Source organism: Siphateles boraxobius, unplaced genomic scaffold, assembly GCF_051911475.1.
Source record: "Siphateles boraxobius isolate OS27281-9 unplaced genomic scaffold, OSU_SipBor_1 29, whole genome shotgun sequence".
Taxonomy (NCBI): domain Eukaryota; kingdom Metazoa; phylum Chordata; class Actinopteri; order Cypriniformes; family Leuciscidae; genus Siphateles; species Siphateles boraxobius.
The window spans coordinates 2,704,700-2,729,674 of NW_027508908.1; the positions used below are offsets into that span (position 1 = coordinate 2,704,700).

Below are 24,975 nucleotides of genomic sequence, written 5' to 3' on the forward strand. Positions count from 1 at the left end.
ATGTTGACCGAGTTTGCTTGCGATCGTATGAATCCCATAGGAGGAGTATATCAAATTCCAAGGCATGCATTTTTCAAACAACCCATAACAGCTGACTTCCTGTTGGGCTGGTGTATGACTTAGAGTGTAAAATATGTTCAGCTTGATGAGATCTATAAGTATATGAAGTTTGGTTAGTGTATGTGAAAAGCGGAGCGCTACAGAGGCCCTCAGAAATGACCATATAAAATGGTCCGCTGCAGAGCCCCCCCTTGACCCCCCCATGTCAACTTGTGCCCGGACCTGATGGCCTACGACTCCAATGTGTGTGCAAAGTTTCAAGAGTTTTTGAGCATGTTAATGGCCCTAAAATTGCCCTTACGGCTTGGGCCCTGAATATACTGGCCCTAGTGTAATAAATGTGCATTTCAGAGTCAGCAAGAAAAAGCTCCTGAGGTCAAATGTTCTTTATTAGAGGTAGTGGTGTGAAAGTTGTAGGCTTGTTTGCGGCAGGTTTGGGCAATTCGAAGAACTTCACCGGAAAGATGAGAACAAAAACTGGGTGTTCTTAGGAATGTGTTTTCCGTGTCAACAGAGTATCGTGTTAAGCGTGTACACTCTCCCCTGCTAATCTGAAGCTATTTATCAACTGACCACAAACCACAGAGCGCACAAAGTGTTTGAGTGTTTGTGTATGTTCATGTAGCTTTATTACATGAGGGGGGAAATGAGTTGAGGTTTACAGACACATTTCTTGGAACTCTTCGAATCTGGGACATTTGAAGAGACTTCATTCAGTCTCATCTGTGATGATGATTATTCAAATATTTGCATAAAAACAATCATTTGTGAAAATTAATAATAGGCCTACTCAAATCTCCAGCCCTGTTTGTCAACAAACAAGCAAAAAACTCCACTGCCTTTATCCGTGGTAAGATCAAGATTTCACATTATCAGTAGCCTATTTCTGCATCTAGGACATAGGCTACGCGTTTGGCAGTTACCATACAAGAACACCTTATTATAACTAGAAGAACTCAATAAACGTACTAGCCTACTGAATGAGTCAAAGTGAGTGTTTTCAAATGAGTAAAAAGCTTTTGGAGATGAGTAGATTAAGTACTACCTTTCTCAACCAACATTTGTGGTATGAAAATATTCTTAATGTGAATTAGATTAAATTTCACTGAGAGCTGTATTAAGAAATATCTGTTCACGATATATTTAGCCGCTTTTAAAATCTGAGGCGAATAAAAGCACAAACACTTAAGAGTTAAGAGTCACCACAAGGGTGCGCTGCTAAGCCAAGAAGATGCGTTTCACTAAATAAAAATCTAACCTTTTATTGAAGTAAAAGAATTGAAAGTGGGGGGAAAATCACATTATGAAATAAATGTTTTTCTCCAAAACACATTGGGAACAATTATTTGCGCCCTTTTATTAATTTTTTTTGCAACCTCCTTTTTCCAAGATAACAGCTCTGAGTTTTCTCCTATAATGCCTGATGAGTTTGGAGATCAGGAGATCAGAGACCATTCCTCCATACGGATTCTCTCCAGATCCTGCAGATTCCCAGATCCATGTTGGCACTTCTTCTCTTCAGTTCAGCCCACTCATTCTCTATAGGGTTCAGGTCAGGGACTGAGTTTGCCATTGCAGATGCTTGGTTTTGTGCTCAGTGACCCATTTTTGTTTTGATTTTGATGTTTGTTTTTGGATCACTGTCCTTATGGAAGATCCAAACATGGCCCGTATTAGATTTCAAGCAGAGGTTGTCAGGTTTTGATTTTTTATCTGTTGGTATTTGATCGAATCCAAGATGCCATGTGTCTGAACAAGATGTCCAGAACCTCTGGCAGAAAATGAGGCCCACGGCATTAAAGATACAGCAGAGTATTTCATTTTACACATGGAGTACTTTATTATCCCTGTGTGCACCAAACCCATATTAAGTGTTTGTTGCCAAAAAAGCTCTTTTTTTGTTTCATCTTGACCTTTTAGAGTTTTAATTAAGAAAGTAAAAAAACGTTTAGTTGAAGAGACAAGACAAAAAGGAAGTTTTGAACGTTTTGAAAGGTCTTTACATACAGCGAATCCCACCATTTTCCTCACACTGAGGGATTTGTCGAATGTTTATGATTTAATTATTACTTCTTAAAATTCTCTGTTCTTAGCAATATATACCTTTAATTAAAAACATTGGGACATGGTAATATCAATGAAAAAAGCACAAGAGTGATGTTATCTTGTTTCCTTTTCTTGATAAAAACCAAAAATAGAAATAAATAGCCTAGCCTATACTGAGCCCTAGACAAAAACGAATGGAAAAATGACTAAATTACTAAATTTGCTCACTACAGAGATACGTTGGTTCAGTCACACCAAACAGTTACATACCTGAAGGGTTACACGGCGTATGTGAGCAATGTGAGAATTACCCACATAGCCAGTGTGTGGTTTTGATGTTTCAGAAAACATAAGTTTCATTAGCGAGGAAGGACCCTAAGTGAAGGTCTCTCAACCCACCTATGTTTCTACAGAAATTTGAGGGTTTTTTTCCCCCCCCACTGTTGTCTTTAATCTGTGTGGTGTTGCTAGCCAAGCTAGCCATTATAAAGCAGCAACTCATATAATCATACATAAACACTACATCATTGTTTCCACACAGTGATTTAAAAGTGGTTTTCGTGCAAGTAAACATCATACCTGTATCTCCTTTTCACACAGAAACACTGGCACTTCTTCATTTCTATTATTGTACTGTTTACATGCACAATTACCAATGTGTTTGCCTGTGTTTGGGTGGGTGTAATTAAGTGTTTGCATGTGAATAATAGGTGTCTCTTCTTGTTTTTGGATGTGCGTGTGTCTGTATGTGGATGTGGCCATGGGTGTGTCTTTGTATGTGGACTTGAGCATTACACTTTCTCTCCACTGTCGTGTTTAACTGTCACCCAGCCCCGGCAGACTAGACAGCCTGCAAGCAAGGTGTCTAGTCGAAACTACACCTGTTTGTCTGCAAACAACCTCGAACAACGCTGACTCTTTGTGTACCTGTCAGTCAGTCAGTCAGTCAGCAATTACTTCAGAAAGCTCTCAGCTTCCATTTCAGCCAAATATTTGCTTTCACACACACGCATGCACACACACACACACACACACACACCCTTCAACTTTCCTATCCTGTCTCAGTCTCTCTCTCTTATCAATGCACTCTTAAATACAGTCTCATTTTTGCCGTCTGTGTGCTGGACTGCTCTTATCAGTGCTCTAGAGTAAACAGACTGTAACTGTCTATCAGATGGACTCAGACACAACAAGCCATTAGACGTCTGACTCTTTACACGCAGTAGTGGGAAATTCTCTGGTGGCATGTATCCTGGTTCTCTACGGTGTTGTGCGGCTCACTTTGATGTTGTGATTCAGCAGAGAAAATCTGCGAGGCATTGTGAGGTTTGGCATGACCACATCAATAAAAGAAAACAAGTTTGATTTGCACCATAATGGTGGGCTGTGTGTGTGTGTGTGTGTGTGTGTGTGTGTGTGTGTGTGTGTGTGTGTGTGTGTGTGTGTGTGTGTGTGTGTGTGTGTGTGTGTGTGTGTGTGTGTGTGTGTGTGTGTGTGTGTGTGTGTGTGTGTGTGTGTGACAGTCCTATTACTGTAATACAGTATTGTGAAATATTATTACAATTTAAAACAACTGTTTTCTATTGTAATACACTTTAAAATGTAATTTAGTCCTATGATCAAAGCTGAATTTTCATTACTCCAGTCTTCAGTGTCACATGATCCTTCAGAAATCAGTATAATATGAACATTTCTGATTATTATCAATGTTGAAAACAGTTGTGCTGCTTCATATTTGTGTGGAAACAGTGATACAGTTTTTTTCACGAATATTTAATGAATAGAAAGAACGGCATTTAGTTAAAAACAGAATCTTTTGTAACATTATAAATGTCTGTACTGTCACTTTTGATCAATTTGACACATCCTTGCTGAATGAAAGCATACATTTGTATATATGCCATTCACATTCACAATGCTCAATGAGACGAGTAATTCCTCTGTTTACAGATTGTTTTACAGATACTTCATTTTTTTGTTGCATAATATCAATATTTGTAATGTAGTGATTCCCCTCAGGACTTTTAGTTAATGGTTTAGTTTTGAAATCCATATAGATATGGAGTAAACTGAACAAAAAACAACACAGTTCTCTCTATTTGCATTTACAGTGTTGCTGGCCTTGAAAGTGGACTCAGATCACTTTTCACTCCACTTTAATTGTGCACTTTTTTTTTGCACAACCCACTTGAAAATGATTGTAACACTGATGAGGATGATGATTATGAATTATGACTTAAAAAGAGCTCATTATATTCAACTGTCCGAGGTCTTGTACCCTGATGTAATCACAGTAGTTGTTGAAATGTAATTTCTAGGAGACTGATGGTTTGAAGATGCGGCATAGTCGTGGGCGTATGTGCGTGTTTTGGGAACGAAGGGCATCTATATTTAAGTGTTCCTGACAGATTCCGCTTTTCTGTCTCTGTTACAGTTCCACAGATGTGCTTCCTTCCTGAAAATAAAAGTGGCACTTCTCCTCTCTCTGTCTCTTTTAGAGACAATACAGGGAGGAGGCAGAATTGTGTAAAATTATCAGTAAATACTGTGGTTTTGAGGTGGAGTGTCGCTCACTCCCTCAGCATGCCTGACCTTTGACCTCTCTACCATGTTTATGTTTCCCAGACAACAACTTGCGGAAAACTGACTGAAAATCCCGGAATCCCAAGTTGTTTGGGTAGTGAATTCTGAAAAAGATGATTGAGCAACACCATAACATTAATGCAATACTATAAACAAGTGTGAACTGCTGTTTTCTAGACCAGACTTTTCTAGATAGACACCACCACAACCCTTATTGAGCCAAAAGAAAATCTTTTAATGGGCGCAACAAGACAAAGGTGAAAGTAAACAGTCTCAGTTTTGATTTAATGTAGACTTCATCATCTGACAAATCTCAGTGCTGGCAGGTATTTAGAAAATCTTGCATTAGAATGGCTCTGTTGTGTTTTCTGTGTGTTGTTTTAATACTCATACTCACACTTTTACACAGTCTGCTATGTAATTCCTTATGACGCTCAAAAGGTTTCTTTGTCGAACAAACTTTCTGTTCATCACCTACTGTTTACTGACAGCTTACTGTCAACACTCAAAACAGAAAACAAAGAGGGAGTAGGCGTGCGTTCACATCGATGTGCACAGTCATATAAACATATGTGACTTACGGCACCAGTCAAAATTTGGACACCATTGACTGATTTGTTTTTTAGTCTTACAATCGTTTGAGATGCTGTTTGCGATATACGTTTTTGGGGGAGTTTTTTCCAAAAGAAATGAATACTTTTTTTCAGCAAGGAAGGCATGAAATTGATCAAAAGTGTTACAAAAGATTTGTATTTCAAATACATTCTGTTCTTTTGAACGTTATATTTATTTGTTTTCATCATTGATAAATGTGTCTTGAGCAGCAAATTATCATATTAGAATGTGACATTAGATCATGTGACACTGAAGACTGGAGTAATGATGCTGAAAATTCAGCTTTGATCACAGGAATAAATTACATTTTACAATATATTCACATAGAAACCAGTTATTTTAAACTTCATTAATTTTTCTGTATTTTTGATCAAATAAATGCAGCCTTGGTGAGCTGAAGAGACTTTGTTCAAAAACACTGAAAAGATTGTGCAGTCCCCAAAACTTTTGAATGGTAGAGCACATATGATTATATTAATAATAATAATACATTTACATTTTTAATTATTAACAATAATAATAAAAATATACATAATAAATTTCTCTAATATCTTCTCTCTTTTTTGCAAGTAAGAATTTTCATTTATGTTTTCATTTTTGACCGAAGGATGTGTGTCGAAATGTTTGACTGGTAGTGTGCATAAATATAAAACAAGCAGCCTGGAAGTGTGCCAACATGCCCACATATTACCGTACATGACACATTAGATCTGTGTGTGTGTGTGTGTATGTGAGAGAGAGAGAGAGAGAGAGAGAGAGAGAGAGAGAGAGGGGAGGGTGGGAAGAGAAGCAGACAGCAGAAAACAACCCTTTCCTAGACATGAGGTCATACGAGCACTGAAACTAGATTGGCGAGAGCAATAAATTGGTAAAGAACCCCTCCCCCCACATACATTGATTCATATGTGTGTGCGCTGCAAGATTCATATCTCCACCCGTGGAACACTTTCACCCTCCGGGCAGCTGTAGCACCCGCGCAAACACTGTAAAACACGTTAAGCACTCATCTTCATCATCCCAGTGTCGACAGCGCTGTGTGTGTGTGTGTGTGTGTGTGTGTGTGTGTGTGTGTGTGTGTGTGTGTGTGTGTGTGTGTGTGTGTGTGTGTGTGTGTGTGTGTGTGTGTGACCACAATGCTAAAACATCATTGTTTCACTATATCTGAGGATGACAAAACAGATTAATTAGAGATCACATTAATAAGAGAATGTAGGCCACCCTGGAAGTTCACATCACCTCGGTTTCCTTTGAAAAGTATTTTCCTTTGGCTTTTGGATTATTGCAGAAAATAAGCTCTGTGACCAACAAAAACTTATGATTTTTAGATGTTTTATTCATCGTCATATTCTTCACAAACACAACTTTCTCTTTTGAACTGTGAAAGCGGACTTGTGAGTAGTTTACCTGTTCGACATTTACAGTTCCTGACATCATCTGTAGTCCAATTTAGCACTTGTTAGAAACCTCATTTTTTAAGAAAAGTAAAAGCTTTTTAAAAAAGGGTGTTCTACTGAAATATTTTTTTTAATAAAAAATGAAAATATCTTGAGCTGGGTTTAAGATATATAATATCTTGAAATAGGCTTACCTCAAGGCTCTGTATTAGGCCCGTTGCTTTTTATGTTTCTACAAATTAATGTTTCATCTGCTAAAATGACTTTTATCTAATAGAAAAAAGAAAAAAAAATTAAGGCACATATATCGAAGAAATAAAGGTGGTCGACGAGTATAAGGTGGAGAACACGTTTTTAGCTGTTGTTTTAGAATCTTATATTAAATCTCAAACCGGGCAGTTCATCTTTTATTCATGCAGTGATTTCGGTTTTCTTTTTGTATTTCTTACTGTATTACAGTTTTGACTCAAACAAATGACTCCTCAACCAAAAAATGTACTATGTTGTATAATCAGGCTACAAAAATAGTGGATAAAAAGACAAATCGATTTATTTTATTTACATTTTTCGTATATAAAAATCCAGTGACTTCAGGACGATGGAACCGGAAGTGCTAAAATGCTTGTTTCTAGGTTTTAGCCTTCAAAAAGACATCATCCCAACAACACTCTATAGGCTTTAGTTTACATCACAGCTATAATCCATGATTTTCCAGTTGTTGTTGTTCTTGTTAGTTAAATAGTTTTCCAGCTCAAACATATTGTACCTCAAACAGTGCTAGCAGTACCAAGGTCACGGGTTTCCATGAGCTGATAAAAAATGTATACCTTGAAACAATGCAAGTCACTTTTGATCAAAGTGTAAATATTAAATGTAGAAAGCATTTTATTCGACATAATGAATATTCGTCCCTGAGGTGTCACATGTGTGGCTGTAAAGTGAATAGCACATAACAGTCACAATACCGGTATAAACATTAACATATATGGGTTCAATATGCATCACATGACTAAACTTGCGTCATCGTTTTCAAATAGCCTACCTCGGATTTCACAGTCCACACTACAACGCAAAAAAAAAACACACGATGAAATTAAACAGACAGACATAACCTTGACAGCAGGATTAGTCATCAATACTCGTGGTTCGTTTTTCTAGAAGAGAAAGGCAGAAGTGTCAGTTAAAATATGGTTTTGCCAACTTTTATGGGTACACTAGGCTATATAGTAGACCTCAAAGCTAATAGACATGGACCAAAAGCCACAAAACCCATTCATGTTGATGATTATAGTGTTGTGATTGGCAGGATTAAATAAACGTGTTTTGTTGCATGTGATCACACACAGACCTTGCTTGATAAAGCTGGATAATTTCTGCAGAAATATAATGTGTTAAGTTTTTTAACTTCAGTCGGTTAAAACTGGATTGTGCTTACAGGCTTGTAAACATCTGAAAATCATTAATACAATAGAAATTTGTTTAAGAAGCAACACTAAGATATTAAGACTTGTTTTCATAAATTGTAAAAAAAAAGGAAAAAGAAAAAAAAGGTAATTTTAAGGTAATTTTCTGCCAGTACATTTTCCATTAAAATACTTGAAAAATCAATAGGCCTAAGACACCAAATACACAAGTGTTAATATCTAATGAATTGTTGCTTGTCAAGTAATCTTATTTCAAGGATTTTGAGATATTTTAACAGAAAAATAAGGCAAAATACCCAGAAAGAAAATCTTCTTGCTGTGAGGGAAACCAAGTGAGGCAGGGCAACGAAATAACAGTTTTCCTAGTATTGCAGTGTGATAATGGCACTATTTTCACCATTGAACACCGCCGAAGAAGAATCAAGATTCAAAGAAACACTGCAAGATGTTTCCTAGTCATCAGCCCGAGGCTTCCAGAGGGGGACACGGGCCGCTCTGAGCCCCAGAGGCCCCTCACTGCAGCTGGGGAACCGCAGGGTCAGCGTCCCCCTGTCCCGTGTGTCCAGAGAGGTGTGGTGATGTGAACTGACATCATCCTCGGGTGTCCCCGGAGCACAGTCACATGACCTCGCCTATAAAAGCCCCGAGGAGGACACCACATCCCACCTTGGCATCCTTATTAACACGAAAAGCAGTTGTAGAATTTGCTATTTTAGAAATGATCAGTGCAGCAGTACAGAAGAAGTTTACATAATATTCCGTTGGCTATCAAATAATCTATATAGTTTTTTTATATTAATGTAGGCTACATTTATAATTCATAGATGCCACCTACGTCCCTAGAAATAGAAAGCCGCCATATTGACAACCGATCTCGCCCGGTATGGCCGCCCAAACTGCCCATTTGAATGAGAGAGAAAGACAGAGATACATGGATACAATTTTAATTTTAGGCTTCGATCCTTATTTGTTATTCCAGTTTTCTTTTGTCCTTTATTATCTGCCCCAGACTTGCCCCAATTTGCCTTCCATGATATATATATTTATCTTGTGCGAAACCCCTCCCCATACAGTGGGGATCGCTTGAAGGCTTTCAATAGTACAGACGCATATCAATATTCTGTTGCTGGATGGGTAAAAGACGTAAAAGTGCGGCACCTGGCCACCAAGGATTTATTTTTAATCATGGGAAATGTTGGTATTATAAAAAAAAAATCAAATGTATGATTTTGGTGGTAGTTTGCTGACTAGGTAGAGAGTTGTTAGCTAGCTAAGTGACTCAGCTGGTAGCTTGCTAGCTGTTAGCCACGGCTCGCGGCTAGCTGTCATTAATCTGGATTAGGCCTGTCGCGATAGTCAATAAATCAATTAATCGCACGATTAAAAAAAATGAGCTCGATAATTTTTCCGGCCGCTATAATTTCCATTTGCATGCTTTGTTTTCCTCGTCTCTCTCTCTCTCTCTCTCTCTCTCTCTCTCTCTACCAAAGAGACTGGATGACAACTGTTTAAGACATAAATGACATATTTTACTTGAATACTCTCCAAAACGGACATTTAAACATAATGTTGTGTGTATTTGTCCATTCAGACACGAAACAGAGCTCAATTCATTACTCGCGCTGTATAGGGCTCACTGGCTGCACGCTTCGGGTCGGGTGTGTGCGCACAGAAAGATGAGACACGATACAATATTAGACGTTTCTTCTATCCTTTTCTTTTGGTATAGAATAAAATAGCAGTTCAAGGCAGTTCAGCCTCTTTCGGCTGTTGTTGCAGCCAACTGCACAACATATTGCAGGCATTACTGAGACCGTCGGTCATCAAGATGGCGGCGCAAAGCTACAGTGACGTCATGTGAACCGAACGAATACTTTGTGTTTTATTACCTTGGCATTTAAGTCACCATGAAATCAAAATGGACAATACCTATTTATTTATGGAATATTGCAGTAGGTCATTCCTTTTTCTTTTTTTTTATTCAAGTGCCCTCATAACCTTTAATCAAAATAACTTCCCCTCCCTCTTGCAGCTCACCTCTTCCCTTCTCTGATGATGCGTTTCCCTGGCGTGAGGGCGGGGCCACCTGTCACTCACATGAGATCCACCAATAGCAAACCACAACCATTCAATCAATTGCCATTGGAAAAAATCAAGCCCCGCCCTACAGCCGTTTCACTCATATATATGTCATGATAGGGAAGAAAAGACATTCGCAACTTCTTTTTCATACCATCTTTAAATTACAGAGAACTGGTTAATGCTGCTGCGTAAGAGTTTCTAATACAACGGCTGGCAAATTTGACATTTTTCTCTCTTCCAACCAACTGTCGTGGGTGGTGGCTCAGAATTAAGCGCACAAAGCAGGAGAAAATAATACAAAATGTCTTTAATCCAAAACTCACGGAACAGGCAGGGGGAAAACAGATTACCACACCTCAACAGTGACGTAGACAGGACAAATTGTTGAACAGAACAGGGAGTATAAATGCATAGGAACTAATGAGATAATTAATGAGAAAACAGGTAACCGGAATAATAATCAAACAAGCTGAGAAACTAGGTTAAACTAGCAGACAAGGAAGACCAAAACACAAAGAAACATGGGGCAAAACAGAACATAACTCTGACACCAACGTAATCCATCGCTTGATTTTTCATAGAAAAAGTCATAGAAACACCATTGTGGATTTTTTTATTTTGCTATTGGGGCAAATGGGAGCACAAAATGTATACTTGTAGTTTCCGTCGGTTCAGCACTAGAAGTTTATGACTTTGTGAAGTTCTTCAGATGTGAGCAAATCCCAGGAAAGACGGTTTATTTCGTGCAGTCTCTGTTTTAGGAAAGTAAATGTTTGGAATTCCAAGGAAAAGAACTTATTTTCATAACATACTCCTGGTTTTTCAAACGGAACCAGTTAAACTGCAGTGGCAGGTATTAAAACGATCACACCTACACAGGTATGAAGGTTGAACCTGTCCGACTCGCCCAAACACCCACTGTTTCCTGCCGAAATCATAACCTTTATTTGCACGTGTTTTTAAGTTGCACAATATCCTGTGTAGATTCACTAATTAGACAAGTGGAAAGAGAGGGAATATTCGTGTTGTTGTTTTTTTGCTTTAGAGTTTCCTAGTTTCTTTTTTAACTTTAGTTCATCATATATCACCATAATTATGATACTGTATGTGTGAATGTGATTTTTCCTAAAATGTTATGCAGGGGAGTAATCGATTTACTTTTTCTCAACTGAAAAAAATGGACTTTGAACAAATCAAATTTCTATTGGTATACTTTACTATAAAATGAGACTATGAATCTAGAGATATGTCTGTATGTGTAGAGAGTGTGTTTGTGACCCTCCCTCTCCCTGGTTAAAGTGACACTATACTGATTCAGCAGTTGTTTGTGCGAGCCGTCCAGCCTCATCAGTGTCATTAACAGATACTTCTACTCTCTCTATCTTCTCACACACTTCTCTGTTCTCCTACACAAATTACACACACACACACACACACACACACACACAGAGACACACACACACGCACACACAGTAAATAAAACATATATACACACATATATTATATAAATAAAACTGTTGTTATATGTGATTTATTGCGATTAATCGATTTGAAAGCAGTAATTTTAAATTATTTTATTATAAAAAATAACACTTAATTACCAGCAGACTGAATATCAATATATTTTTTTTTTTACCTAAAGCTCTTTCCATGTTCAAATTATATTTGAAAAATCACTGGTCTTTTGGACACCGCTGTATAGACTTTCAGTTTTTAAATTATTATTATTAGATATTATTTTACAACATAGACTCAGTTGACTCAGTTTTGTTTTTCATCAAGAGATTACACCGAATTGGGCAAAAATCAAATAAGCTTTACATTCATAAATTATATCACCATATTGAAGAAAAAATGCTTTTTTGAACTTATTGTCACCTGTCCTTACCAGAGAGTGCGACTCAAGTCACAGACGATTCACGCTTTCGATGAGTTGAAAAATAATTAAATCTGTCTTTAAGTTCATATCCTTTATCCTTTCTTATTTTAAGAAACATACATTAGAGATGAATAGGGTAAAAGAGGAGGAAAGGATCCGTACATACAGAAGTCCAGACTTGAACCTGCAGAGTTTGGATGAGCACCATGACTCAATGTGTCAGGAACATGTTCACTGATATAGTCTGCTTGCACTGATTTGCAGTGTCAGTGAATAATAATCATTCTTTATACAACTTTAACCACAAATAATAACTGAAAAACACCATTTTATTTGTGTTTCGCCATATTTTGTTTGTAATTATTAAATATTTGTTTGCTATTAATCTCCATTAGGCTACTTAGCAATCTGCAGGTGTGGCTTGAACTAAAAATGAACAAAGCATAATATTTATTTTTCTTCATCAGAGATAAAGCATTTAATCGCTGAACCATTAAGTGCACCATACAGTAAATCGTCTTACTGTTATTGTTTCTGCAAACTAATGAGCATCTGTTGTAAACGGCACATACAGTGCGCGCTCGTTTCAACCCAACCCTAGAAACCATGACTTTGTGTCTTTCTCATCAGATCACTATGTGACTTGACTCGAGCTGCTTGAGTGTTACATGTGACTTGGTCGATCTTGTGTCAAACTGAGCTGTCCTTGGTGGAGACGCGATCAACGCGCGTCTGAGACGTGACAGCGGAGTCACATGATGCAAGTTTAATACACTAATGAAAACAATGCCAACCAAATGTACTACAACATGCAATGCCATTAAAATGGCTTTGATTCTGAGGGAAGGAAAAATAAAAGTTTGTAACACGGAAAAATAAAAGTGTTAACGTTTTAGGTAAACTTAATTTTGGTTCTGTGTAAATAAAATGCTGAATCAGAAAGAAATAACCAATTAGAACATGCACATATTATAATGACATACATATTCGATTTGAAAAATAACCATTTGATTTTGAATGGCACATTCTAATGAAATCAATGACTGTTTTTCAAACAAAATAAATAAATAAAATTAAATAAACCAGTATCTTGGTCAGTATCTGACCCTGGTCTGAAGACAATTAGATTTCGAATTATACATTCTAATATATAAGAATATTTCTTATTCCAGAACAAAACTAAAACTAAATTAAACGCACACAATAAAATAAAATGCACCAGTGTCTTGGTTAATATCTGACCCTGGTCTGAAGTCAAGATTTTTAAGATCACATTCTAATAGAGTTAATACTTTAAAAAAAAAAAAAAATACAATTAAATTAAATTGACTAGTATCTTGACCAATATTGTCAGGTGTGGGTTGTTGAAAGGAGCGAGGACTTGTTGGGCTTTTAATGATAATAAAATAAAACAAAACAGACATCAAAAACTACCTCGAATGGGAAAACAAGACAGACTTGAACGACTTGACTTGAAAGAAGCACACGGCAGGGAACACACAGTGTACGTACAGACGACAAACCAGCACAGGACTGAACACACAAGGGGAATAAATAGGGAAGCAAACAAAAGAAGGAACTGAGGGAGGACAGGTGGGGCAAATGAATCAATAATCAGGTAACAAGATGGGCGGGGTTAGACAATCCACAGGAGAGGAAACATACATGACAAGCCATGTGCTCAATCCAGACATGACAAAAACACAAGTACATGGCCAGTAAAACAAATCACAAGACCATGTGCTAACACAAAACCATGAACATGCAGCCAATGAGAACACTCATAAGCAACGTGACATAAAACATGACAACATATTGAACACAAGATGTGTGCTACACAGTACAAGACAAAACAGGAGTGTCAGGTCTCTGTCACAAAACCAAGAAATAGACTAGATAGAAGTGACAGAACCCTGACAAATATCTGATCCAATTAGATTTTGAATGGCACCTTCTATGGAAAATTAAGTCAATGGAAGATTAAAAAATAAAATAAAACTAATCAAAACAAAATTTGATTTTGAAAGGCAATATTAAATATTTTCAATACATATCTTTTATTAGTTAATGCATTCGCTGGGAATCAAACCCATGACCTTGCTGTTGCTTGCACCATGTTCAACCATTTGAGCAGTTTTTACATTCTATCACACTGAATGTTCTAATAAAACAAGTTAGTGGAAGATTTTCAAATGTTTATCTTAAAATAAAGTTTACAAAACCAAAAACAGATAGTACAACTGATTGTGAAATCTTGTTTGAACTGACTTATTTAAGCAGTTTGGCCTAAATCTACTGCTGAAGAAAAATATCTAAAGAATGTTTGAGCCATATCAATATAGTGCTGCATTGCAGATGAACATCAGATATAAAGACTGACTGAAATGGAAATATTCAAATGGAAACTTGATCTGAGGATGTATCTTCAGGTCTGGTCTGAAGACTTCACAGGAACAGTCTGATGAGGGACTGAATGCCAATCAAACACTGCGCTGAGACTTCATAGATGTCGGGAATTGTGTGCGTGTGTGTGTGTGTGTGTGTGTGTGTGTGTGTGTGTGTGTGTGTGTGTGTGTGTGTGTGTGTGTGTGTGTGTGTGTGTGTGTGTGTGTGTGTGTGTGTGTGTGTGTGTGTGTGTGTGTGTGTGTGTGTGAGATTAAAGGCTGAAGCGTCATTGTCTTGTCAGTAATAGGGTGTGTCATTTTATAATTCCTGAGTCAGTAGAATGGTGACCTCGTTACTCCCCCACACACACCACAATCACAGGCACTTGTCTTAGGCACAAATAAACACACACACACACACACTAAAACATTTAAACATGTATGGGCTTTTTTTCCCTAGCCATATAAAAACAAATTGTATGTTGTCCATAAATGTCAAATACAAATACTATTAAATACCATTGAATCTATTAGCTAATTTAAATAAATTCTCAATTGTCAATCTGTGGTTCAATCAAATCAAATCTAATCAACTTAAACACAAAAGGTGCTGTAAATTATGAAATGAAATATATAAATGCTAAAAAAAAATTTAAAAAAATATTGGTCGTAACATTAATTCATATAGTGTTTTATACAATACAGAGCAGCCTTACAGTAATACACAGAAAAATGTTGTCTTAAACATCTAAAACAGTCTAACTGTGTCTAAAACAGTCTTAATGTTGCAGAATTCATCAATCATGAAATTATTGTTATTCAGATATAAGCAGAAGACAACAGTCTCATTATTCTCAATTCCTTTCAGTTCAGTGTTACTGTCCCCATGCAGTAACACAGGTATCAGTATAAATTGTGCGCTTAAATGCGTGTTATTGTGGATATGCAGGCGTTTTTCTTGGCTGTGAAGCTCCGGCATACAGTACAGACAGTGCTGTCCAGTGGTGCAAAACACAAAACCACCCACTATCACACACACACTCGAAGCGTCCAGGTGCAGCATTACCCAGTCTGGGTGTCCTTCAGGAGCGTGCAAAACACACCGAGCCAGAGAAATAGCTGGTAAATTACACTTATAAATCATGACACATAAATAATGATCATCACACGCAGGGCTAAAACCACAATCCCGCGTGTAAACACCTCTAAAGAAGGTGCTGACGGTCACGCATTAACTCAATTAAAAAGTTACACTGAGTTTTGTTTAGCTACGTAAATTTTAGGTTCTTTTGTTGAAAACATAATTGCCACTTAATTACCATTTAAATTGAGTTGTTAAAAACACCACATAACTCAGATTAACACATTTGGGTTTCATCAAAATTCTAAAAGGCGCAGTTTTAAATTGAAATGTTTAAAAAATTTAATTAAAAGGTAACTGAAAGCACTTAAAGTTGATTAAGTCATTATTCAAAATTAAATTACATATTTTCCTACATTTAACTTAAGGGCCAAGTTGAATATTTTCAACCAGCTTGTCAATGTCAGTATAGCTAGCTAGGCTTTGTAATTGGACAATGCATAATCTTTAAAGTCCTCCTGTAGTCAATAATTTTATTTGATTACCAAAATGATATAGGCCTATTTAAACGGGTTCTTTTCCTGTAAAAAAAAAAAAAAAAAACTTCATGCCTTAAAGGGATGGTTCACCCAAAAATGAAAATACTGTCAGTATTTACTCACCCTCATGTTGTTCCAACCCCGTAAGACCTTCATTCATCTTCGGACCACAAAAAAAAAAAAACATAACGACTATTTCAACAATTCATTTCCTTCTCTGTTGGCCTCTAGTCAGTTAACTTAGTATGATTGCGTAGAGCTACGTCACACGTAGGCTCACTATTGGCCGACGCTGGTCATGTGTGTGAAGCGTGTGACGTACAACAACAGCAGCTCTACGCTATTACACTAGTGAACTGACTCGAGGCCCACAGTGAAGTCGTTATTTTTGTTGTTTTTTGCACACAAAAAGTATTCTCGTCATTTGATAAACTTAAGATTGAGCCACTGTAGTCACTTGGACTATTTTAACGATGTCTTTAATGACTTTTCGGGGCTGGCAGGTTTCAATCCCTGAAGAAAACTATGGAGGAGTGATCCAGCTCTCAGATTTCATCAAAAATATCTTAATTCGTGGTCCGAAGATGAACGAAGGTCTTACGGGGTTGGAACAACATGAGGGTGAGTAAATACTGACAGAATTTTCATTTTTGGTTTAACTAACCCTTTAAAATAGCTTGAATGTAACTCTACACCCCTGCCTCATTTGGTATACGTTGGTTCATGAATATGCTAATTAGCCGCGCCCCCAACCACACCAGCTCACATTTTCCCCCGGCCAACTTACTGAGGTAAACGCTCCACAATGGTATCGCTCTTTACAACGACTGACACATAACGGTAATTCATATGAGTAGCCTTTGCTTGACTGTGTTATCAAACAGCTAATAATGTGCTACTAATGTTGCACAAACTATGTTCCCGTTCGCCATCTCATTCTGCCTTCTAACGATCATCAGAAATGGTTTGAACAACTCAGAATGTCAGTGGAGAGAGGCATATAATTCATCATGACATCGTAATATAGGCTACATCATACACCCGGTATATTGCTAAATCGACCTGATTTTCCATATCAATAAAAAAATATACCGGGATAACCTGGCTTCTTTGCTAGTTCTCTGTTAATGATATGCTGACATGATTGGTTACAAGGTAGTTTGTGACGTCAGAAACAACGGCTGTTTTTTGAGACTGTCTTTGGTTCACTGCAGTTTTGAGCAGAAAATAGTCAGCAATGGTGTTGACATATGAATTTGCACATGGTTTGTCTTAAAGCAAATTAAAAACACCACATAGACATATAAACAATATTAAAAACTTGATTTTCACCACAGGGGGACTTTAAAAATGTACTGATATTTTTAGTATTTTTTTCTACATTAGATCATTAAAGGGGTACTTCACTGCTGGCAAAATGGACTTTGTTTCAATATAAATTTCAGTGATAGACTTACCCTTACAATAACTCATGTTAATAGCTTTTAATAACGCTCTATCGATCCAACTGTCTGTGGGCGGGGACACAAAAATGCAGAAGTATAATCTGTAGTTTTCATGAAAGCCCTGGAGCTGTCAAATAAACGTGAATTTCTTGGTCCAGGTAACATGGAGAATGTGTAAACATTGTTCATTTATATACAGGCCTACCAAACGACATTGTAACAATACAAAGCGGGTTGAAGTTACATATTAAAATCAACTTTTTAGCATAGAGCTGTATGACAAAGTAAAGTTGGTATTAACCTGTCTGAGTTTCTATTATCCTCTCATTCTCTGCTGTATTGTTTCATCTGGTGATGTCCTTGGAGAATCTATCCGGTAATTTCCGCCCTGAGGGCACCTTGAGGTGGAATGGAAATGTGTCTATTTTTGCACATTCTGTAATGTCTCACCCATGTTGGTTCATGTCCTGAAGTTTTTCCTTCACCTCCCCAGGCCGTGCGCGTGGGTGCTACTCTCCAGCGATCCCACCCACACCTCACTGTTTGTCTGACCGAAATAGCCCTTTGAGGCTGGAAAAACCCCATGCAAGACACAACATAAACATTTCCTTGGTAGGAGGGAAGAGATCTCGGCACTGAAAACGCCACTGTCTGGCCCGACAGGAGGTGAGATTTGAGAAACCCAAACATTAGGAAAGGCAACGAGGGGTCACAGACACATCCAGGAGATGATCCAGAGGTCAGAGAAGCCATTCAGACACTTTCTGACTGGAAATGTAATGATTAATGGTGTTTGCTAAGGCAAGCTTTACTTCTGCAATTGCTCATACTTAGGATTAAAGACTTAAACAATCCCTGAAGCCTCAGTATTAAGACCTTGTGTGCATGATTGATTCCTGAAATCAAAATTCTTGTTGAAGAGAGGTGTGATAATACAAAGCTATCAACATACAATTTAACAGATGATAAAACAAGTGGAAAAAATTACATTCATCTCTGCATCTGCTCTGAGTTTGGGTTTCTTATAACATGCATAAAAGCTTGATGGATTAATGTTTGACAATTTAGGAATTAAGAATTTAATGTTATTACTAAATATTAATGCTATTTTTCCGTACTGTTAAATTATTATTATTTTCTTAAATATTATATATTTTTGTACAGTAATATTACAAATATTAATAGTAATATTTCTTGTTTTGTTTAAGATTTTATTTTGTGTTAATAATAAATTGTATAATTATTATCAGCACAATTGTTAATGAACATACAGAACCATCTAAGCTACAGGAATCATAAGATAATGGTATGCATAAAATAAGATTACTGTCTATAATTAATAAACCTCATCATAATCACCACACTGCCCCAGAAATTATGTTATTACTGGGATAAAAAGTTGCCATATACATAATCCCTTCAATTTTCACAAACACATCAAGCAACCTGCATAAACAAACACCCATTTCATCCAATTCAGTGTGACTAGAAAAGTGTGAATTGTGTTCTTATTAGCGATGTCTGGTTTCCCTGTGATGCTTGAGAGATGTGACTGTCACCGTCTCTATGCTGTGCTTGTCGTTATTTTAGTAATTCACATTAGAGTTGTCACAATATCAAAATTTCAGTAGTCAGACTCTGTACAGATACCAGTGAAATGACCAATTCTGGTACCAGAGCAAAAACTGTTGACTAAGTCCTTAAAAAAAATGTTGTCCAATTTTGTCTCGTCCATTGGTTATCCTGTCATTCATCGTAATACAGTTTTCAATCATGAAACTTTGCAGTGCACTTAGCAGCATGAAAAACAACTTTAAGTTTAGTGCATAAAACTATACTTGGACTGTGAATGAGAAAAAGCAGAAAGCAAGAAAAGAGCCCTCCATTTATAATCACTAAGGCTGTCAATCTCTAAAGCACAAGCTCTCTGAATTCTGCACTCATGAAAACTCCCATTATAATTCTAAAAAGTTGTCTTAAAAGTAGGGTAGGCAGTTTTCGGAGAGGTTAGCAATATAGCGAGTTAGCTTTGAAAGCATGAGATTCCACCCTCCCTTCAGAGCGTCTCCAAACACATGAACCCACACAGCAGAGTCTGCAAAGCTTCACGAGAGACTGCGTTGAATTACCTCATGTCTCAAAGCACATAACATTACAATTATAATGAACATAAACACTTAAAGAGCCCTGACCAGTATCACCTGACTGCTGCAGATCCATTTCAGCATTGATAGTGCTGTAATGATAAGTCACAAACCACTCATAGTATAACGTCACAGGTTTCCATCTCTTCCAAATTACAGCAGTCATGGTGTGAACTCAGCATCAGCTGGTCGTTTTGGTTCAGGACGATCTGTAAAAGACGGATGTTGTTTCGTTTGCGCTTCTCAGTGACTGACATCTGTCCAATTCTGCATAGCATTAAACTCACTGATGACGTGTGATGTCTGTGTGAGCAGGTTCGTGGAGGTATTGAAATACATATGTTGACAGGTAGGATCGTTTCATTGCTTTCAGACCGAATTTAATGATTGGACAAACATTTTATATTCGTATATAAATCTATATAAATCTCTTATTTACATAACCTTCGTTAGAATGAAAGAATTCATTCCATGACAAAATGGCAAAACAAAATGTTTTCAGCAGTGTTAAGCGGATTTTGACTGACTTACTCCTCTGATTGGCCATTGCGTTCACGCGTTCAACAGATATGATGGTGATTGGCTACACTGCTCAACGCTTGTAAAAATACACTCTAAATGAGATATATCCAGCTGCAGACCCGCAGCACCACCAGTTTCAGAACCCCAGCGCCAGAACCGGAAGTGAGGGAGGGGCGGAATTATTATTCTTATTGCATTATAGTTATTTTTGCAACAATGTAAGGACAAAATGGGCCTGAGAGTGAGTTCCTCATTTGATACATTGTAAGTTAAATTTATACAGGATTGTTGGGATAAAATGGGTCTAGCGGTGAATTGGTCATTTGTTGTATACATTTGTATTGTTTCTTTTAAAACAATGCATAATTTTCTCTCTCTTTTTTAGATTTTTGACATTATTATTTTAGATGAAGAAAAATGCATGCTGCACATGTTCTTGTGAAATAAAGTATATTATATATAAAATGCCCATAAGTTTTTTTTATTTTTTATTTTTTTATTAAACAATCAAAATCAGGCATTACAAATTCATATTAACTATACATACCTTCAATATCAAAACAATTTAAGATTTTTGTAAACACAATAAATAAATAAATAAATAAATAAATAAATAGAACAGAAAATATCACAGAGGTCTAATCAATTATCAAATTGTGTATAATTTTGAAAACCTCCAAGGCTTGTCTTCCTTTTATATCTTTCAAAGCTTTCTTATACAGAGTTAACTTCGTCATAAAAAACAAAAACAAAGGTCTTACCTTCATAAATCTACACGTATGTATAAACTGCTTAGCTAAAATAATTAAACTGTTATACATTAAAATGCCCATAAGTTTCAAGCATTATTTTTCACCATCATGATAAGGAAGTAACTCTCATAATACAATGAAACGGATAACTATATACAATTATATTACACAAAATCAATGTTTATTAAAAATGCTAATTGCATGTTTATTGTACTGTACCTTAATGTATCATTATAACATACGTAAGCAAATTACGCTACAAAACGTTAGTTGACGTTACTCGGTGTAGAACGTAAGCTCCGCCCCTCACTTCCGGTCCTGGCGCTGGTGTTTGAACGTATCGTAGAACGTTTTTGCTGCAAAGGTCATACACGTAGCTACGATACAGGACACATTGAATATTTTGTTCACAAAATACAACCAATATTACGGTAATGTTAAATGTTAAATCTTACTTGTGAAAAGTAATCCCCGAGTGATGGTCCGCCGATTTGAGCAGGAATATGCTGCACAGTGCTCTGGCATCTACTGCTGCTATGCAACGCAAATAGGAGTATGACCGGTTTAAGATGGCGGCCGCATTTCTTGCGCCACAGCGACCAATAGGGCATCTAGTCTCTGTATGATATCTATAGTGCTGCGGGTCTACAGCTGGATACTATAGCTCTAAATTGACGCTCAGAGAGCCCAATGAAAAAACCATTGACACTCAGAAACACGTAAGAGAGAGAAACACGAACAAACATGAAAGAGAGCGTTTGAAAGCAGTGTTAGCATAGCAGTTAGTCACGAACACAATATGCTAGTTTTTTACATTTGACTTTTACATATGAAGTTTAATACTTGTTTAAATCCTCAACTCTGGAGCTATAATAATTATGATGGTTGCCTCAGCAAACCCAACTAATAAGTTATTTATTGAACGCTAAATGTCACAAGGGGAGTAACAAGGGAAGGAAGCAGCTGCCATGAAAAGTAATGTGTGGCAATGAATAATAAGAATTCAACTAAAAACCTGCAAACATTGATCTAGTCTAGAATGTTTTTATTTTTCCATCTTGACAAAATACTACTTTACACGAAAATCCCAAAAGACATTGGGGAACAAAGGGACACTTTGTGCGCACCCAGCCCAACTCTCTCCAGGCCAGCGGTGAAAATTAGACATGGATGCAGAGACGTCTACACACATTCATACAGAAAAACATCTACTAAACTGGCTAACCCAGCTCTGCTCTTCATATAGCCAAAAAAAGGCTAATAAAAACACGCCCGTTTCCCGTCAAAACCTTTGAGGCAAGGGTGATGGGGTTTGCGAAAATGACTGAGTCACAACATCGCCGAACTAACATTACTGCTGTAAATTACTGCTCAAGTCAAACGAGTCAAGCCTTCATGGATCCAATCAGGGAGAATGCCATTTCATTTAAGCAAATGAAAACGAGGTTGTGAGGAACAGACGGATGTACAGTTCAATGGGTTGTGCTGTCTTAAATTATTCATAAAAATGTTGCTTTAGCTGAATGTTTAACACCTAGGAAGCTGCACAACGGTACAACACATAATACAGACTAATGCATAATGCAGCCTTGTTTGTATTTGTGACGTATACATTTATAGTACATCACTTTGGTACACACTGTGTTTTTTAAGGTGCTTTATAAATAAACTTTGATTTGATATATATCATGGTGTCTAGCCAATGCATTTTAATTCTTATCTAACAAAAATAAACCAGAAAAAGATGCCATTCAAAAAGGATGTATTCTTCCATTTATGTTTTACATGCATCAAATGGACATGTGTAAAACATGCTGATTTGCTACTCAAGAAAAATTTTATAATAAAATCATCAGTGTTGAAAATGTTGAAAAGCTTCGTGTTTTTGTGGAAACTGTGATACATTATTTTCCGGATTCCCTGATGAAGTTCAAAAGAACAGCATTTATTTGAAATAGAAATCTTTTGTCACATTATAAATGTCATTACTATCACTTTTTAGCAATTTAATGCATCCTTGCTGAATAAATGTGTGAGCTGAAGAACAAGTTTGTTAAAAAAAAAATAAGATCTACTTCACTTTTCCACCACAGGCTTCCAAGGGACTAAAATTACAAGCCCTGACAAGACAATAGTATCCAACTGGTTAGAAGTAATTACAAGGGTTAACAAAACGATGGAAGAAATGACCATTTGAAAGGTTGTAAACATCACCCAGCAGGCTGTCAGAACTGCTCTGCACCCTTCATTAAGAAGGTGGTGGTGACACGCAGACTGACGTAGTGAAGAGTCAGAGGTTTTTTGTGCCGTCTGTCAGTCTCTATAAGGCGTGTTGCCAGCGCTTGTCAGATGCTGTAGGCATGTTGTTGGTCACAAACATAGCACGACTGTGCTCAAAACAATTGCTCACTGTCACTGTCGGTTTGTCTTCCAGTCTCAAGGATAAATTATGTAGGGATGAGTCTTACGTCGACTTTACAATGTCTGTGGAAGAAGAACGCAGAGGTCGGCCTCAAACCCGTGTTTGTTAACTCAAATTCGACCATAATTGTTCGACATCTCAGTTTTCCCAAACAACATACAGACATGCAAAAACAGCAGTGATAAACTTAATGTTCAGACCCCAAAGCACTTGTGATATCTCCAAAAATACACATACAATTTTTATAGATGTCTCTATCCGAAACATATGAGAGAGGACCTATTTTCTTTTCTTGATATTGTTTATGAGGTCTACTAATGTTTATATGGTTTTTCATGCTTGAATGTTCAAAAAACACACTATTTTTCAAATATTCTCCATTGTTGCAGCTCCGCTCTTCCCAGTCTGTCAGTAACGCTCTGTTTAGTTCCTGTCTCTAATTTAGCTCCTCCTTCTGAAAAGCACACTGTGCTCTGATTGGTCAGCTGGACCAGTGTGTTGTGATTTGTCAACCACTTCAAGCGTGTTTGGGAAATGTCACACCCCTTCTCATAACCGCTAGTTTCAACACATTATTAACTAACTCTACCAGGCCTCGTCCCTTTTTTTATTTTATTAATGAGGAATTATTTAAATGAGGAATATTGTGACGTGTTCGTTCCCGGAAGAAAACTCAAGACTACAATCGTTTCAGGGAGTTCAGAAACAGTACGCACTGATATAGAGAATAACTGCCGCCAGAGTGACTTTCGTAACTTTACAGACCTTTTTCATGCTCAAACAGCAACAAAATACACTAAAGAAAGTTGAACATGAAAAAAGTATAAAAGGTCCACTTTAAAATAACAAAAGGAGAAATGAGAGTGGGGCCTTTCTCCTAATCCGATACGTTTTCTGTTCTGCGCCGACTCGATTATATGCTCCACTCTGTTCTATCGTGTCTCTGGACCGAAGCTGTGGCGGTTCGTGTGACACTAATGTCTAACCATACTTCATTTGCCCCAATGGAAAGCATATTTACACTGTCGTTCCCTATCCCCTATATAGTGCACCATGTGCCATTCACTATGTAGAAAATAGTAAATGTGTGAACAAGTGACCGATTACAGCTGCAGCTTCAGCGTCTATTTATAATGAGGGGGCGGAGCTTCAGATTCTAGCATTTGATTGGACAGAAAATCTGATGAGAAGCCGAAGCACAGAGTGATGTCATCAAAATCCATATTGGCGGCAGAGGGAGACTGTAGATTTGAATGCATAAATCTTCTAAATGTGAATTTTGTCATTGTTTTGGAGCACAATAAATAACAGTAAGACTAACATATTCATACTAAAAGCCAAAACACTTCTAGTTTGATTTCATGGGAACTCTAAGGATCTCAAATATAAAGACAGAAAAGTCAGTCTCAAAACATTTCAGACGCATTAAACACAAAAAAGCTTTCAAAAACCCACATGTTTTAAATCCCCTTGACCTTTCCAGAAGTCATCATATATTCCGTTCTCTTTTCCAAAACCTGTCGATCATGCTGGGCAGTGTCTTCTTGTGTAAACACACGATTGTTTGCTGTTGTTACTCTCAACACTGTTTTTTGCCAGGCAT

General features: G+C 37.1%; 1 protein-coding gene across 1 annotated transcript in view; it reads left to right on the forward strand.

Annotated features, from left to right (window-relative positions):
- The window catches only part of LOC143753569 (tetraspanin-1-like), a 206,383-nt gene extending 181,920 nt beyond the window's left edge, over positions 1 to 24,463 (forward strand). The window contains exon 8 of the mRNA XM_077246044.1: positions 24,453 to 24,463. The gene's annotated coding sequence lies outside the window, so the exon portion shown is untranslated. The remainder of the gene's footprint in view (positions 1 to 24,452) is intronic.
- Positions 24,464 to 24,975: the final 512 nt, after the last annotated feature.